General features: G+C 42.7%; 1 long non-coding RNA gene across 2 annotated transcripts in view; it reads right to left on the bottom strand.

Annotated features, from left to right (window-relative positions):
• The window catches only part of LOC128311816 (uncharacterized), a 154,624-nt gene that overhangs the window by 9,457 nt on the left and 129,858 nt on the right, over nt 1-15,309 (bottom strand). For both annotated transcript variants that reach the window (XR_008290442.1, XR_008290443.1), the window contains one exon: nt 5,905-6,052. This is a non-coding gene — a long non-coding RNA (uncharacterized LOC128311816). The remainder of the gene's footprint in view (nt 1-5,904; nt 6,053-15,309) is intronic.

The raw sequence follows: 15,309 nt of genomic DNA, 5'->3' as shown, positions 1-15,309 counted from the left end.
ATCATCGATATGCTTATTTAAAAAACATTTTATCAGGGCACCTGGGGGGCTCAGTCGGTTCAGTGTCCAACTCTGGATTTCGGCTCACAGTTCATGAGACCGAGCCCTGCATTGGGCTCTGTGCTGACAGTGCAGAACCTGCTTGGGATTCATTCTCTCTCCCTGCCCCTTGCAATCTCTCTTTCAAAACAAATAAACTTAAAATATATATATATATATATATATATATATATATATATATATATATATATATATATATATATATATTGGGTTATCTGTTCTGTGTGATCACTTTGTTAAGCACTGGAGATAAAGCAGGGAGCAAGATAGACACACAGTCCCCTTCTTCTCAGAGCTCATGTTCTAGTTCCCTCATTTGTACCTGGCAAAACGGGGATATAGTATTATTAGCAGCATTTTAAAATTGAGGAGAGAGATAGAAGCTCAGAGAGGTGGAGTGCCTTGCCCAAGTTCACACAGCAGTTAAGAGCATAGTCAGAAGCAGAAACTCAATCTTCTGGCTTTAAAACCGGATTTCTTTCCATTATGTTACCCTGAATCCCTATGCACGGAATAGCACGAGAGGGCAAAACAATCTCCCCAGCCTACCAGAAAGAAAAGGGAGAGCGGGAAACAGAGAGAGAAAGAAGAGAGAAGAGAGTAAGCTTTTGCTCTGAAATTCTGACAACAAAATATTTTTGTAAATCCTGTCTCTGGCCATTACTCTCCAGGTGGCCAAAGCTCTGACCCGCCCAAATTCTATTCCTGTACTCCAAATATTTCTTATACCAACCAGGCAAGAAATGCTGAAGGGGCTGACCAAAAAAAATAAGGCTCTAATAATAATAATAATAGGCTTGCATTAAACCAAATAAAGTCATTCTGAAATGACTAAAGAGAAATAGCAGAGGAGAAATGCCCCTGGGCTCACGCTCTGTTTATGCATTGCACATTATACCTTTTCATCACAATTACCTAAAGTGGTACATTTGTACTTCCATAATGTATGGAATTCATTACATAGTTTTGCAATGAAATTATCACACTGTGCCTGGGACATCTGCACCCTGTCATACATCATTCTATTCATTTCTAGTTAATTTAATCCCAATATCTGCCCACATGATAAGACAGATGTTCAGCTACGCTGCAGCTTCAATGGTTTTCTGCCTTGAAGAAACTTGAAGCCGTTGAAAGAAATGACATCTTTCAGACAGAAAGCTTACAGTATTAAAAAGTTTGGGGCTTTTGCCACTTGACTATTATCAGCTTTATTATCTGTTGATCTATCATAGTAACCTCTGCCGTGAGGATCCACATGTGAGATTAACAGGCACATAAGTCTAATGGGAGTATTTCTACGAGTGTTTCTATAGCCACTAGAAATGAATCCCCATCAAAACTGGTTTAGAAATATCTGCATGTCACTCAAAAAGAAAGAAAATCGAGACATTTCACACTATTACATTAGTCACAGTCGCTGCCTCGCAGGGAGAGGCAGAAGCCATTGTTGTCTGAGTCCCTACTGTTCCCTGCATCCGTCTGGATGCCTGGCTCACCTGACCTCCTCCACTCCACGCTGCGCCCCCGGATGGTGGCCACTGTGGTGATTTCGCCGCCAGAGTCTGCGACTTGTGTCCCTCCACGCTTTCTACCACTGCCCTGACTGTGTGTCCGTACCAGAAAGTGCACGGGCCTCTGAGACAGTTTTCCTTCAGTGTGAATTCTGGCTCCGCCCCTCACTGTCTGGGTAACTCAAGGAAAGTAACTCAGCCCTCCTGGAGCCTCAATTTCACCATCTGCACGAGGAAATAATGACAGTTATTTCACAGAGATGCACAGATTCGATGAGATAACATGCATAATGAATTGAGCACCATGCTTCATGCCATAATATTAATGTTACTTTTAGCAGTAAGAGTAATTTCATTTTCATTTTCATTTTCATATATGAAAAATGTCCAGCATAGTTCCTCCCTCATAGTAGCCTCTAAAGATATAGCAGGCATTATATGATTACTAATAACATCATTGTTATTGTTACTGTTGTACAATAAGTCCTATTATAAAGACAACAATTTTCACACTCCGAAGCCACAGGTGGGAACAATTTCCGATTTTTGCAGCTGTCAGCTCTTGTTTTTATTAGGTCACACAAGAACTGCAGTGGACCCTGGCATTCCGTGCACATTAAAAGGGATTTGGGTAAGGGAATCATAGATGAACTAAAAACATACGGAGCCAGAACAGAAACTTCTAAATGCATCATTTGTACGACCTTCGAGTAGGCGGCACCCTGAGGACCGGAGGAATCATTACATGACAGAAAAAGGACCCAATTGCATTTCAATCAGTTTATTCAAGAAACATTTAATGAGCAGTGAGCCCCAACTAAGTGCCACAAGGTGTGCTGGGCTGTTAAGGGGGGCAGGGCTGGTAAAGATATGGATTCTGCGTGAATACGATATATGTACCTACACACATACACATATACATACACACACACACACAAGTATTTCTAGACAGCTATCATTTTAACATAGAGATCTATTTTAGCACAAAATAATGGATTAGCCCATGGGTCTAGATGGAGCCTTTCTTATTCGGGGATCTCCTGCTACCTTAGCATATGCACACTGCTCACCAAGTTGCAGGCATGTTGTATAGTCATATAACTTAGTTTCGAGAGAATCTTGCAAATCCAACCTATTGAACTCGCTCAGTAGAAAATATTCAATGTCTTTTCTCCATCAACTAAGGATAGCTTAATATACAGCCTCTCTATTTTGCTCTTTTTTTCTATTCTGTTCCAAACTCATGCATTTATGATACTTACCTACTGCATTGTACTTTGGACACACTTCCTAAATACACCTTCCAAATACATATGTATACGCACAGTGTTTTTCTTATTTTTCCTTCCAGCTTGGCCATAGGCATAGCACAATGGCTTTTTTATTACTTCATGGCACGACATTTCACGACCATCCTTCATTTCATTAAAGGATTGCTTAAAGTCTGGGTGTATACACTTATTTGCCAGCCTACCACCACTGAAAATTCCTTATACTTGAGTTGCTCTTTCTGGAATTCCTTTGGAAGGAATGGTGTGCCCCGCAGCTAACTCTTAGATGACCTGGAGTCAGGGAGAGGACAGGGAAGGTACACAGTCTCTGCTTTTTCTGATCTAATAAGAAGTTAGAAGTCAGGGGCTTCTGGATGGTTGAAGAAGAAATAATGACTCAAGGCCTGAGCCAAAACTGAGCAAATGTTGCAGTGCTTGCGAGCCTGAGCATAAGAGAACACGGAACACGGGGATGGGATTTACCCTCGGGCCGGCAATCTGTGACCCACAGGCCTTCCCATCAACAGCATCAATCAAAGGCCAGGATACAGAATGACTTGGTTCCCTGGCCAGAACCAGGAGTCCTGTTCCTAAGATGGCCTCCCCAAGTGCTAGAAAATATCAGAGGTAAAAGTGGCCTTGGGGACCAGCTGACCCACTGGTCTTTAAAAGAAGAGAAACAGGAGACTGAAAAGTATCTGTTTCACCAGCCCATGCTTAGCGCATAGTGGAAGTGTAGTGACAGTTCAATGAACCAGAGTGAGCTGAGGCCCAGAGAACTCGTGGGGCACACCAAATCAGTGACAGAGTCCTCCGTGGAACCCAGAATCCCCAGCTCAGATGTCCTTATATCTGGTTCTGGTCACCAGACAGATTCACCTTTCCAGAGCCATGAACCCAGAGGGTCTCATGGTCAGGAATGACATGCCAGAGGGCTAATCCCATGATTTCCATCGCTCACAGCACTGCCCACCTTCCTATGTCCCGCAACATTTGCCCCATCAGCAATCAAAGGTCAAGTCCCTTTGCTCTCTGACCATTTTCACCATCTTTAACTTGAGGCGATTGGTCCACATCATTAGAATATACACAGGTCCTTCACAAATATTTAATGAAGGAACAAGTGAATGAATGAGTAACCATGTATTCCATTAGGTTTCAGCGTATGAGCTAACAACTATTACAAGTAAATTCCTAGAGTTCTGCTTTAAGAAGAAATCTCAGGCAGTCTCTGGGCTTTCTGGAAGGGAATGTTATAATTAATTAGTAAGGCTTGGCATGGGTTCAGGGCCCCATAGTGTGGCCCAGGTACTTGCTATTGCCCAAACAAGATAATTAGGTAGTAGGAGAGAGAAGAAGAAAAGGGTGCATTTTGGTTTTGTGGAAGGGGAAAGGGTGGGAAAGCAGAACCAAAGGTGGGATTAAAAGATAGAGTCACTATTTCCACTCCAAATTACTCTGATGTTGCTGACACTATGAGAGAAGACCTTGCCTTCCTAAGTAGTGTTTCCCTCCTATTCACACTTGGTTTCCATTTGAGGCCTAGCTAAGCGCCTCCCCCAGACCCCTGTGATCTCTGCTTAGGGGGGCTCCTCCCTCCTCTCCTGGAGCAGGTCCACTGTGGGCCCACCTCCTAAGTAGAGGAATCTGATCAACCTGGCAGTGTATTTTCAAACTGCACCAGAGTCCTTTGTGGAGAGTGGTTTTGATTGTAGGAGATACCTAGCCTAGGTTCTTAGGCCAAATAGATCTGCCATCAGCCATCGGTTTTGCAGATTATGCTTTGCTTGATGTAGGGCAAACTATTTACCTCCTTTATGTAAAATGGAAATAATAATAATGCCACAACATCCTAGGACTGGACAAAATGGAACAGCCCCTGTAAAGGGATTAGCACACTTTGTACCTTTGTATGAAGCTATCTGCTCCTCCCCAGCTGCAGTTTGCTTTAGGCCAGCCACTTCTAGGCAGCACCAGTATTGTTCCCAAAGAGCCACCATTGCTTAAATGGATGGAAAAAAGGGGGCCTTTCCTCTGTGGTTTGCTGCAAGAGTAGCTGCTTTTCCTAGATCCTGGAAGCCAGCTTAATATTGAGTTCCCTGGCTGGGGGCCTCCAGATAAGCCCTGAGCATATTGAGCTCCAGCTGTTGAGCGGAGGAACAGCTGGAAATGACACAATTGACACCTAAATGGAGGCGATGACCCTTGTACAACCGCCTCTCGATTGCCTGCACATAACTTTCTGCCTCAGCCTTGCTGATTTGTGAGTGGCTGCCCAGCCCCGTGCTGGCTTCTCAAGGTGGCCCAGACTGGAGTGGTGCCTGCACGGTGGTAGTCATGGTGGTGCATGTGCACGCGTGTGTATACGTGTGCCTCCCATGTAGCCTGGGGAGTGCACACCGATTTCTCTCATCTATGCCTCTGCTTCCCACTGTATCTGGAAACCTGAAGCAGTCCTTCAAATAGTCACCCACTGGGCAGAGCAAAACCATTCTTGGCTGCTTTTCAGCCCCAGGGCCTGCAACAGCAATCTTTCCTGGGCCACTCTCGAAGGCAGGCAGGATGGTGTGCTAGGAAAAGCACTAACTTCTGCTATCGCAAAGGCTGATTCCCAGCTCTGTCATGTCCAGCCATATGACCTTGGGTGAGTTATTTATTTTCTCTGTCCTTACATAAACCTTGCCCAAGGTCACATTTGGGATTGCTGACCCTGGAGCCCTTCTGTCTGACCACTGGGCAATACTGCCTTCCTCGTTTCTGCATTAATCCAATCTGATTCCAGACAGGAGTGTGTACCTGTAGGCCTTGCCTAGATCCATCCACCCCACAGGCTGCCACTCCCTTCAAAGCAAACTGGGGATGTCTGTGTAATCCCGGTAAAGATGGGAGCTTCTTTATACCCCTTCCAGTCTCTCTTTTCTTTATTAAAGACAAGGAAAATAAAATAAGAATATTTTTATAACTATATCTGTTAGGGACTATAGTTGCTAATAATCCCACCAAGTCATTCCTGGCTTACAGATGAGGTTTCTGAGGATCACAGAAGTAAAGTGACTTACCTGTGTTCACACAGGTGGTAAATAAAACGGCAACTTGCTTTGGAGACCAGCAAGGGTGGAAGGGTAGCCACTTAGCCAGATGGCAGGATCACGAGACACTGGTCTGGATCTCATCACCCAGTTCTTTGGCAGTGACCAGGGAGGAGGCCTGTGGGGATGACAGGAGACCCAAGGTGACCTCAGGGGGATGGCGAAGAACCCCATGGCAGACAGCAGGAGAAGTGGGAAAGAATGGCTCTGAATCCCCCCACAAGCCTGCAAAGAAGAAGGGGGAGTGGGGCAGGGGGATGGGAGTGAGGGAAGCTGGAGTGAGGATATAGACTTCCCTGGTTATTTTTCATTATTATTGAGACCTATCATGTGACCCTTCCTTCTTAAGCTGGAGCAACTTAAAAAGAAACATCTGTCACACATTTCCAGAAAGAGCATCCCTATCTTCTACATGCATTCAGAATATGAATATATATATATATATATATATATATATATATATGTACATACATACATATATATTTTTGAATTTAATTTGTTCCTTTTGAGAGAGAGAGAGAGAGAGAGAGAAACATGGTTGGGGGAGGGGCAGAGAGAGAGGGAGAGAGAGAGAATCCCAAGCAGGCTCCACACCGTCAGCTTGGAGCCCAACACAGGGCTCAAACTCATGAACTGCGAGATCATGACCTGAGCTGAAGTCCAATGCTAAATGGACTGAGCCACCCAGGTGCCCTGAGAATATATTTTGAGTTCCTACTCAAGGCCAGGCATTGTTGGGGACTCAGGGAATACAATAGTATGCAAGCCCAATAAGGTCCCTGGCCCCATGGAACTTTTGTTCCTGTCAAAAGACATGTATGATAAACACATAGACTGGTGGTTATGACCTGGGCTGGTACTGCCTTCCATGTGGGGACATCACGTGTTTGTGGGAGATATGGTGGACTGGGGGGCGGGTTGATTGTCGAGAAGACTTTCCCTCCACACCTCATCCCTGCTCTGGCATTCAGGTTGTACCAGGATTGTAAAATGCTAAGTGTCCTGAAATTAAGGATTCATTTCTGCAAAGTTGAAGATTTGCCCTGCTCAAAAGCCAACAGCACTCTGGTTGAGAACACAATGGATGAAAACACACAAAGAAATAAGGAGACTTTAGACAGTGAAAAATGCTACACAGGGAAGAAAACAGGGTAATGAGATGGAGGGGACAGTAGGATACACTCTGCATTGGCTAATGTAGTCTGAATGGTGGCTCCAAAGAGATGTATCTGTCTCCTAATACCCAGAATCTGTGAATATGGCTTTATTTGGGTAAAGGGTCTTTGTAGATGTGATAAATTAAGGATCTTGATATGAGATCATTCTGGATGATCCAGGGGAGACTTAAATCTAATGATGTATGTCCCTCTAACAGAAAGGCAGAAGGAGAGTTGATCAGACAGAAGAGGACACACAGACACACAGAGGAGACAGTCATGTGAAGATCAGACTGATTGTCTAAAAGGCAAGGAACACAAGGGTTGCCACGGCCACCAGGAGTTAGGAGAGAAGCAGAGAACATACTCTCTCTCCCCTGGAACATCCACAGGGAGTGCCATCTCCAGAACTGTGAGAGAACACTCTTGTTACAGTAAATAAATCTGAAGATGTCACATTTATGTTGAGACTGCAAAGAGGGATGAGCCACACAAGAGACATTAACATACTCCAAAATCTGACTTCTGTAGGTAGGAGAGACAAAGTCCCGGCCAAAAAGATCCATGCAAGGGGCAGAATGGAGTAGCTTAACCAGAGCCAGAGTAGAGTAGCCTGGATCCAACTCCTGGGGTTCAAGTCCTGGTTCTACTAATTAGTAGCCGTGTCGTGGCTGTGGGCAAGTTGTGATCTGAGCCTGTTTTCCTCACCTAAAAACGAGCTTAATAATAGTGTTCCTCCCGGGTTGAAAGGAACGAGTTAATAATCATTAACTCAATGCTTGGCACAGAGTGTGAGCTCTCAATAAATGGTAGTATAATCACTATTATTATTATTATTTCAATTTGAAGTCACAAATGGCCAGAATTCTCTTCTGCTGATCACAAACGCTCAGGTGGGAAGGCTGAAACTGTGCATAAAGCTGCAGAAAAGCCACCTTATGTCAGCTGAGTCTTCAGGGTTGGGACTTCTCATTTCAAGTCAGTGGTCCTTGTGAGGGTGGGAGGAGAGCCACCAGCTCACAGCTCCCTGGAGGACAGTGCTGGGGGACAGCTTGGCTGGAGCTGTGCACAGCTGGCACCTTTCTGCCTTTCAGAGGTCGGCTTACGTGCCACCCAGCTCCCCCTTAAAAGGCACAAAGCCGCCTGATAAACAGAAGATTGTCAGGTCCTCTGATCCTGCACCTGAGGGCCGGAGGGAAGGGAGAGGCCCTCTGTGCTCCTTTCACAGGACGTGAGGAGCTAGCTTGGCAAGCGCAGTCCTGCACCACACCTGCCCCTCCTAGAACATTTGAGGGCTCCAGGAAAAAAAATCTCCTGGTGCAGATGAAGTTTCAAGAGGAAGGGCCGCTTGCTAAGTTACCTCCCAGAGAGGACACTGATTCCTGGCCTGCAATTAGCAAGTCAATGAGCAGTGCTCCTCCCCACTCCCAACACCAGGCTGGACAAGGTCAAGTTGGGTCCCTGTGCCTTCCAGCCCCTGTGGATCGGTGGGGAGAAGAGGCCAGGATCAGGCTGAGGAAGGGAGGCCATAGGGGTATGTTGAGGGCTGAGCAAAGGCTGAGCCAGGGACTTGATTAGCAGGCAGGTTCATTTAGTACAGGAGTAGTCAGGGTGGGCCTACTACACCCCAGGCATGTGCTAGGTTCTGAGATATAAAGATAAGTCACATGAGAGTATCCCGCCCTCCCAGTGCCGATGGTCCGGTAGGGAATCTGAGTCTAACCCAATATCTGCACAGACAAGTGCACAATGACCAAATCAGAACAACTTGCTCCAGCCACCCCAGGGTCCCCATTGCTCTCCCCTGGGGCTTCTGGTTTTACCCAACCAGACACAGGACTCCTTCCACTGTGTGTCTATCCACCCATCCCGGGCAAGAGGGGCCTCCCCTTGTAACTCTGCAAGGGTTCAGTCCCAGCAGCCCTAGTCTCTGAACTCGTCCTCGCCTCCAAGATGTACAAATGGATTTTTCCTCTTTGTCTTTTCCAGAAGACAAAAAGTAACTTTTAATTAATTACTTAAATGAGAGGAGACTGATCACTTTTAACCAAAAATTCGGTGCTTATCAAGTACAGATAATTTCCAGGTATCGGCTGGGTGTGCCATCAAGAGTCACACACACGATCAATGCACCTTCCCCACCCCCCCCCCCACAATTATATAAGATTGTCAAGTGCTGGCTTCTGTTCCCCAGCACGCATCCAAAAAAACAGAACTCAGGGGCTGGTATCTGCTGATGAGGTGAAATGTCGCCCCCCATTCCCAGATTCCCAACAATTCCAGAGTTTTCTTTGCTGACAATACTTTCAGTATTTCTAGAGAGTGGAAGGAGTTGCCATTAAAAAATGTGTCTGGCCATTTATACGCTGGTGAGCGTCTAACCAGGGAGGCAGGCACCCTTAGCAGTGGCTGGCAAGCAAGGATGGGTGTGTGAAAACAGCAATTAACAGGATTTTAGGCAACAGTATAATTTTGGAACTGGCTACTACCTTTTACACTGGCTGGCATTATCTGTGGGCCTGAAAGCTAATATGGATCTAATATTAAGGAATCATATACAGTGTTATGCGTAAAACGGCATCCGAGTTCTTTATTGTCTGCCAAAATAGCTTCCAGTGTCTTAGGTCTGAGAACAAAGACTAATTTGTGGATTACAAAGGTCCACTTACGAACATGCCATTGCAGGTATTTTCATGCCAGACTTGTGTGCATGAATTTGCAGTTGGTGCGTCTGCTTGTGCACATGTGCATGTGTGCTAAGCATTAGAAACTGGCTTTGGAGACCTCCACCCCATCTATCTGACAAAGATTATAAGACCCAGTCTAATCACTCATATGCACAGAGTTCACCCCTAGTGGGGGAGATTCAGTATGTACACAAATAATAACGGCACACGTATACAGATGCCATGAACGATGTCCAAACAGAACACACAGAGTTCTGGAGGGAGAGAGAAGCCTCTGGTTGAATTTCTGGGGCTTCAGAGGTTTTATCTGTCCTTGAGGGTTTCACTGGACAGGCTGAGGTCATTTTAGACAAATTGCATGGCATGAACAAAAGTACGAAGGCGTAGAGGAGAAAGTCAGGGAACAGTGATCCAGGCAATCACAAAACCCCTGTTACTTGCAGGTAACAGGTCTTCAGTTCAAGGGGGTCTCCTGGAGACTTTATCCTAAAGCATCCTTTGTGTCCTTCAACCCCGTCACATCTCACCTCCTAAAACTTCACCAACAGTTAAAGCCTCTTTGTTCTCCTTCTCAACTATAACACCATATTTACCTGGACTTCCTGCAGGTGTTTTAACTGCCCTGTAAGTAGTCAGGCCACCCTTCAAGACTGGCCCCCTGAGAAGGTAACAAGATCCTATCCCAGTAAGTATTCAACCCAAGGCAGAATGTCTTCTTGTTTGAAATATGATAAATAACACACATGTCTGGGCATTATAAATCACACCAGTAAGCAAATGTTAGTTGTTGATGTTGTGTTCATGGCGGTCATGTTGAGGATGACCGTGTCCATCAGATGAGGGCTGGGCTAGAGACCTAGTAAACCTGAGACAAGGAAGCAAATTTCCAAGAGAATTAAGTGACTCACCCAAGGTGGTCCAGCTAACAAATGGGGAGACCCCACATCTGGGTCCTTTTCATAGCACTGCACTGTCTAAATAGTGTTTAACATTCAAATCAATACACAATATCCATTTCCATCTGCCTAAATAAATTATAGGTTTCTAAAAATGGCACTACTGGGTGTTAGCATTTATGTTAGAAATACCAAAGTTAAAAATAGTTTTCAAGCATTATGGATTTTACCTTCAAAAGTTACATTCAGATGAGTGTATAATTTGGGCAATTAAATGCATTCTCGTTATGTATCCATTGGCACTGACTTTCTGTCCATTTGGACATGTCTAGTGTAAAAATTAAGGACTTGGAACCAGACTGTCTAGTTTTGACTGACACACTAAAGTGCAAGGCCTTAAGCAAGATCTTCAACCATTCTGTATCTTAGTTTCCTCATCTAGAAGATAGTGACAAAAATAGTACCTATCTTACAAGATGTGAGGATATAACAAGTTAATACATATTAAATGGTTAGAACAGTGTCGGGCGCATGATAAAAGTATAGTAAAAGCTTGATACTCTTATTGTCATCAGTTAATAGGGTAATTTTACCTAGTAGAAGCTCTTGATTTCCATAGTAAGGGCTCAGAATTTGATTAGAATCAAGCATGCCATATCTTTGTCCGTGTACTTCTACTCCTTGTGACTGGGTCTGAGTTACTCAAAGCCCTAAATCATGGTCACGCAGCAAAGAAATGGCACACTCAAACAGGTAATAAAGGAGAATTTAATGAAGGAACTATTTATAGAGGTGTGGGAAGGATCAAAGGAAACTAACAAGGAGTGTGCAGCACCCCAGGGCTAGCAACGGTGGGAGCCACGGCCACTCCTTGGTCTGAAAGAACAAGTTAGGTAGTGTTTAGGGGAGCGAAAAGAGAGAGCTACAGCTGTCAAAGAGGGTCACTTGATAGGAGCTCTACCTTCATAAAGGGATATAACCATACAAAGTTCTCTGGTAGAAATGGAGCCAGGTCCCATGAAGCATTCTCCTGCTGGTGCTTTCCATAGGCCAAACCCAACCACAGCTGGGGAGCAAGAGAATCTGAGCAAAGCAATGCAGACAAGTTAGCCTCCTGGGCACGGACTGGTAGAGGTTACAGTGGAGCCAGTGGAAAGAACCAGCACAATCTCTTTCTCACTTTGCTATGAGGTCCTATAGAAAATTTACCAATGGCAACAATATGACCGTAACCATAATCAGGAGGGTAGTTGTTCCTTATGCCTTCCCACCAAGAACATGACTTATAAAAATATTTTAGCTCAGTATTTTCCATTTTAAATCCTGCTCTAGCTTGCTGCAATTAAACTAGTGAACTAAATAAAACACACACCAGATTGCAAAATGTATGAGACTTGGCACCTGAATTCTGAGTTCAAATATCAGCTCTACGTCCTGTCACCTGAATGATTGGAGCCTCAATGAAGTAAATGCAATGGCAGTGAGGACAGGTGAAGTAAGACATGGGAAACATTTAAACAGCACAAACAACAGGGATTGATATGTACTTAGATGTTGGGGGCCTGTATGTAAGGGTATGGTGGAAGAAGCCAGGAAGATGGCAAAGCCATGGGCTGAGTTAGGGGATCCAGAGGAGGAGATGGGTTATCTTTCCCTGTAGGAGCACCTATTATTCCCACTCTTTCTTCAAAGTCCTAAAGTCCTTCACTTTCCTGGTAAATGGACCCAGGAGGAAATATTCAAGCCAGTGGAAGCTGAGGTCTATGCTGGCCCAGGTCCCCAGCACAGAGCGACCACCTTGGAAAATCAGTAAGGAGTTTGGACTGATTCCCTATTAACTAGGAATCTGCAATCTCAGGAGAGGGATAATTAGCACAAGTGCTGCAATTTGGCTTGTCCTCAACTGAAAGCTGCAAGGAGACAATCAACATCAAAAAGCCTCTTGGTCCGGAAGTCTGCAAGGAAGTGGCTAAGGATGGAGGGATTTTGATTTTGTGCTTTTAATTTTCAGCTAAGCCAGGCCCTAATTGGAGCAATATCATTAATTACACATTTGTCCCCATGTGATATCTGGGCCCATAATCTGTGGCAGATAAGGATCCCTACCATGGGATAGTTTATTATATGTCCTCTATCTTCTGTTACAGTTAAAGGCAGTGTGGGAGGACTTGTTTTGCTGCTAAGATAGCAAATGCAGCTGGCAAATTTATTGGGTTTACCCCTCCTTATCCAAACAGATTGCTCTTCTCTCCCTCCCTTGCTGATGACAACCCCTGCAAAGAATTGCCATAATTAAGATGTCTGGTCACCAATGTCCGAAAAGGAGGGAGATGCACTTTAATAAGTAATTTCCAGTGAAAAAGCTTCCCAAAAATTTGCTTGGGCCAAAGACTTTTCAGACTTTTCTGAACTAAGTGATAAATTTCTATTGAGTATCTGTGGTGTACTAAAATTGTGGGGACACGATGACATTAAAACACAGCCTCTGCCATCAGGTAGCTTTAGATTTAAGTTAGTAAGACAAATGCATACACATAAGCTGGTGATTGGCGATATAAGTCAACCAGAGGGAACTGGGCTTCATTCTGACTCCAATGAGGGTGGGATCATGGAGTATCTCTGAGCCACACAGTCTCAAAATCTTCCACTATAAAAGGGCATCATAATGCCTAGCTTGTGGGATTGTTTTGATAATTAAAATAGAGACTGCTTGTGAAAGCATCTTAAAAACAAATGTAATCATTAATACTTATTGTGAATTACAAAAGTAAATTGAAAATAACTTAATTTCACAATGATGCCAAGTGCAAAAGTAATTTTTGGCAGTGTCCATTTACAAAATTATTTAATCATCTAAAAAGTTGTTTGGAAGAACCATACAATACTCATGTTATACCGTTAAAATGAAAAATCAGGAATAAAAATTTCAGCATGGTTCAATTTTAAGTGTTTAAAAATAACATACAAGAAAAAATTGCAAAAAGAAATACCAAAATGTTAAATTAAATATTAAATGTTGAAATAATATCTTCCTTGGTAGCAAGAGGAACACCTAGCATCCAGATCTTGGTTTCTAAATACCATACCCCACTGGAAGGGACCAGGAATCCTTACATAAATGGCTGATTCCTGGGATGAAACTGGGAAAATGTAAGATGTGCTTGAGATACCATCTTGTCCCCAACAGTATGTAAGTGCTCAAAAAAATGACAGGGGTGTGTCAAAAGGGCACAGAAACCAGTTTCGTGTGAATCCCACTGGCCAAATCTAGGACAGTTTGAATATCTGAAAAAATAATAGTAATGGTTTATACCCACAGAATAAAATAAGAATCCATGAGCTCATACTGAATTAATTAATTTCAGCATAGTATAATTTCAAGTTTAAAAAAATGTATGGGGGGAAATGTATTAATCAATTTAATTAAAAAACTGAAGAAAATAGAAAAGTTATTTTTATAGTAGAATTTCAACAAATGAATGATCATAAAATTATAAAATCACTATCTGAAAACCATAATAATAAGTGAGTCAAGTAAGAATTATTCATATATGCTAAAACTAACTCAGGTAAAATTTTAGTGAGGAACAAAACATCTACCTTGTCTCAAAGTATCTTCTCTCCAAACCCTTGTTAATTTCAAAGTGGAAAAGAGTAACTTTATAAAATGAAGCCTATAGATACCACCTTAGTCAAGTTATCTAAGTTAACATGTTTAGTAAGGGGACAAATCTACATCCCGTGGCTGATATAATGTGATGAGAAGGTCACTATTTTACTTCTCTGATGTTCATGCCAGAACTACATAATTTGAATTCCATCACAGGGGGAAAAAAGTCACACCAATTTGAGAGATGGTGTACAAAACTGACCAGGAGTCTTCAGAAGTGTCAAGATAATAAAAGAAAGAAAATAAAAAGACTGAGGAACTAACTCTTCCAATTTCAAGGAGACTAAAGAGGCATGAGGAGTAGATGTAATTCATGATCATAGATTAGATCCAACAGCAGGGTTTCTTTCTTTTGTCATAAAAGACATTGTTGAGATCATTAGAGATATTTGGTTAAGGTCTATAGATTAGACAATAGCATTGTACCAAGTTTAATTTCCTAATTTTGCTAAGTTAACCTTTGTTATGGAAGATATTATCCTTTTTTAAAGGAAATACATCCTTAAGTATTTAGGAATAAAAAGACATCATGTCTCCAACTCATTCTAAATTGATTCCGAAAAAAAGGTAATGACAGGCAAAGATATATGACAAGAATTATGACATATATGTGATAAAATGTAAACATTTAGGGCATCTGAGAGAAGGGTATGTAGAATTATTTATATTATAGTTGTGATTTTTTTAAAGTTTGACTTATTTAAAAAGAAAAAATTTTAAATAGAGTAATATTGCACAGTGGATAATATTTTCTTTATACTTTCTTGCACTTCTAAAATGTTCTATAATTAGCAGATAGACTCATATCTATTTCATATCTATTCATGTCTATTTCACATATGTGAAATAAAGTTTTTATGTCACTCCATTAACACTACTCCTTTTGTATTTTGTGTACTCTCATACTGTAATACATTGCATATAGTCAAATTATGATGATATCCTCAGAAAAAAAAAGTATCCCT

This window comes from Acinonyx jubatus, chromosome D1 (assembly GCF_027475565.1).
Source record: "Acinonyx jubatus isolate Ajub_Pintada_27869175 chromosome D1, VMU_Ajub_asm_v1.0, whole genome shotgun sequence".
Taxonomy (NCBI): Eukaryota; Metazoa; Chordata; class Mammalia; order Carnivora; family Felidae; genus Acinonyx; species Acinonyx jubatus.
The sequence above is the reverse complement of the archived record's forward strand: the minus strand, read 5'-3'. Positions and strand labels throughout refer to the sequence as shown.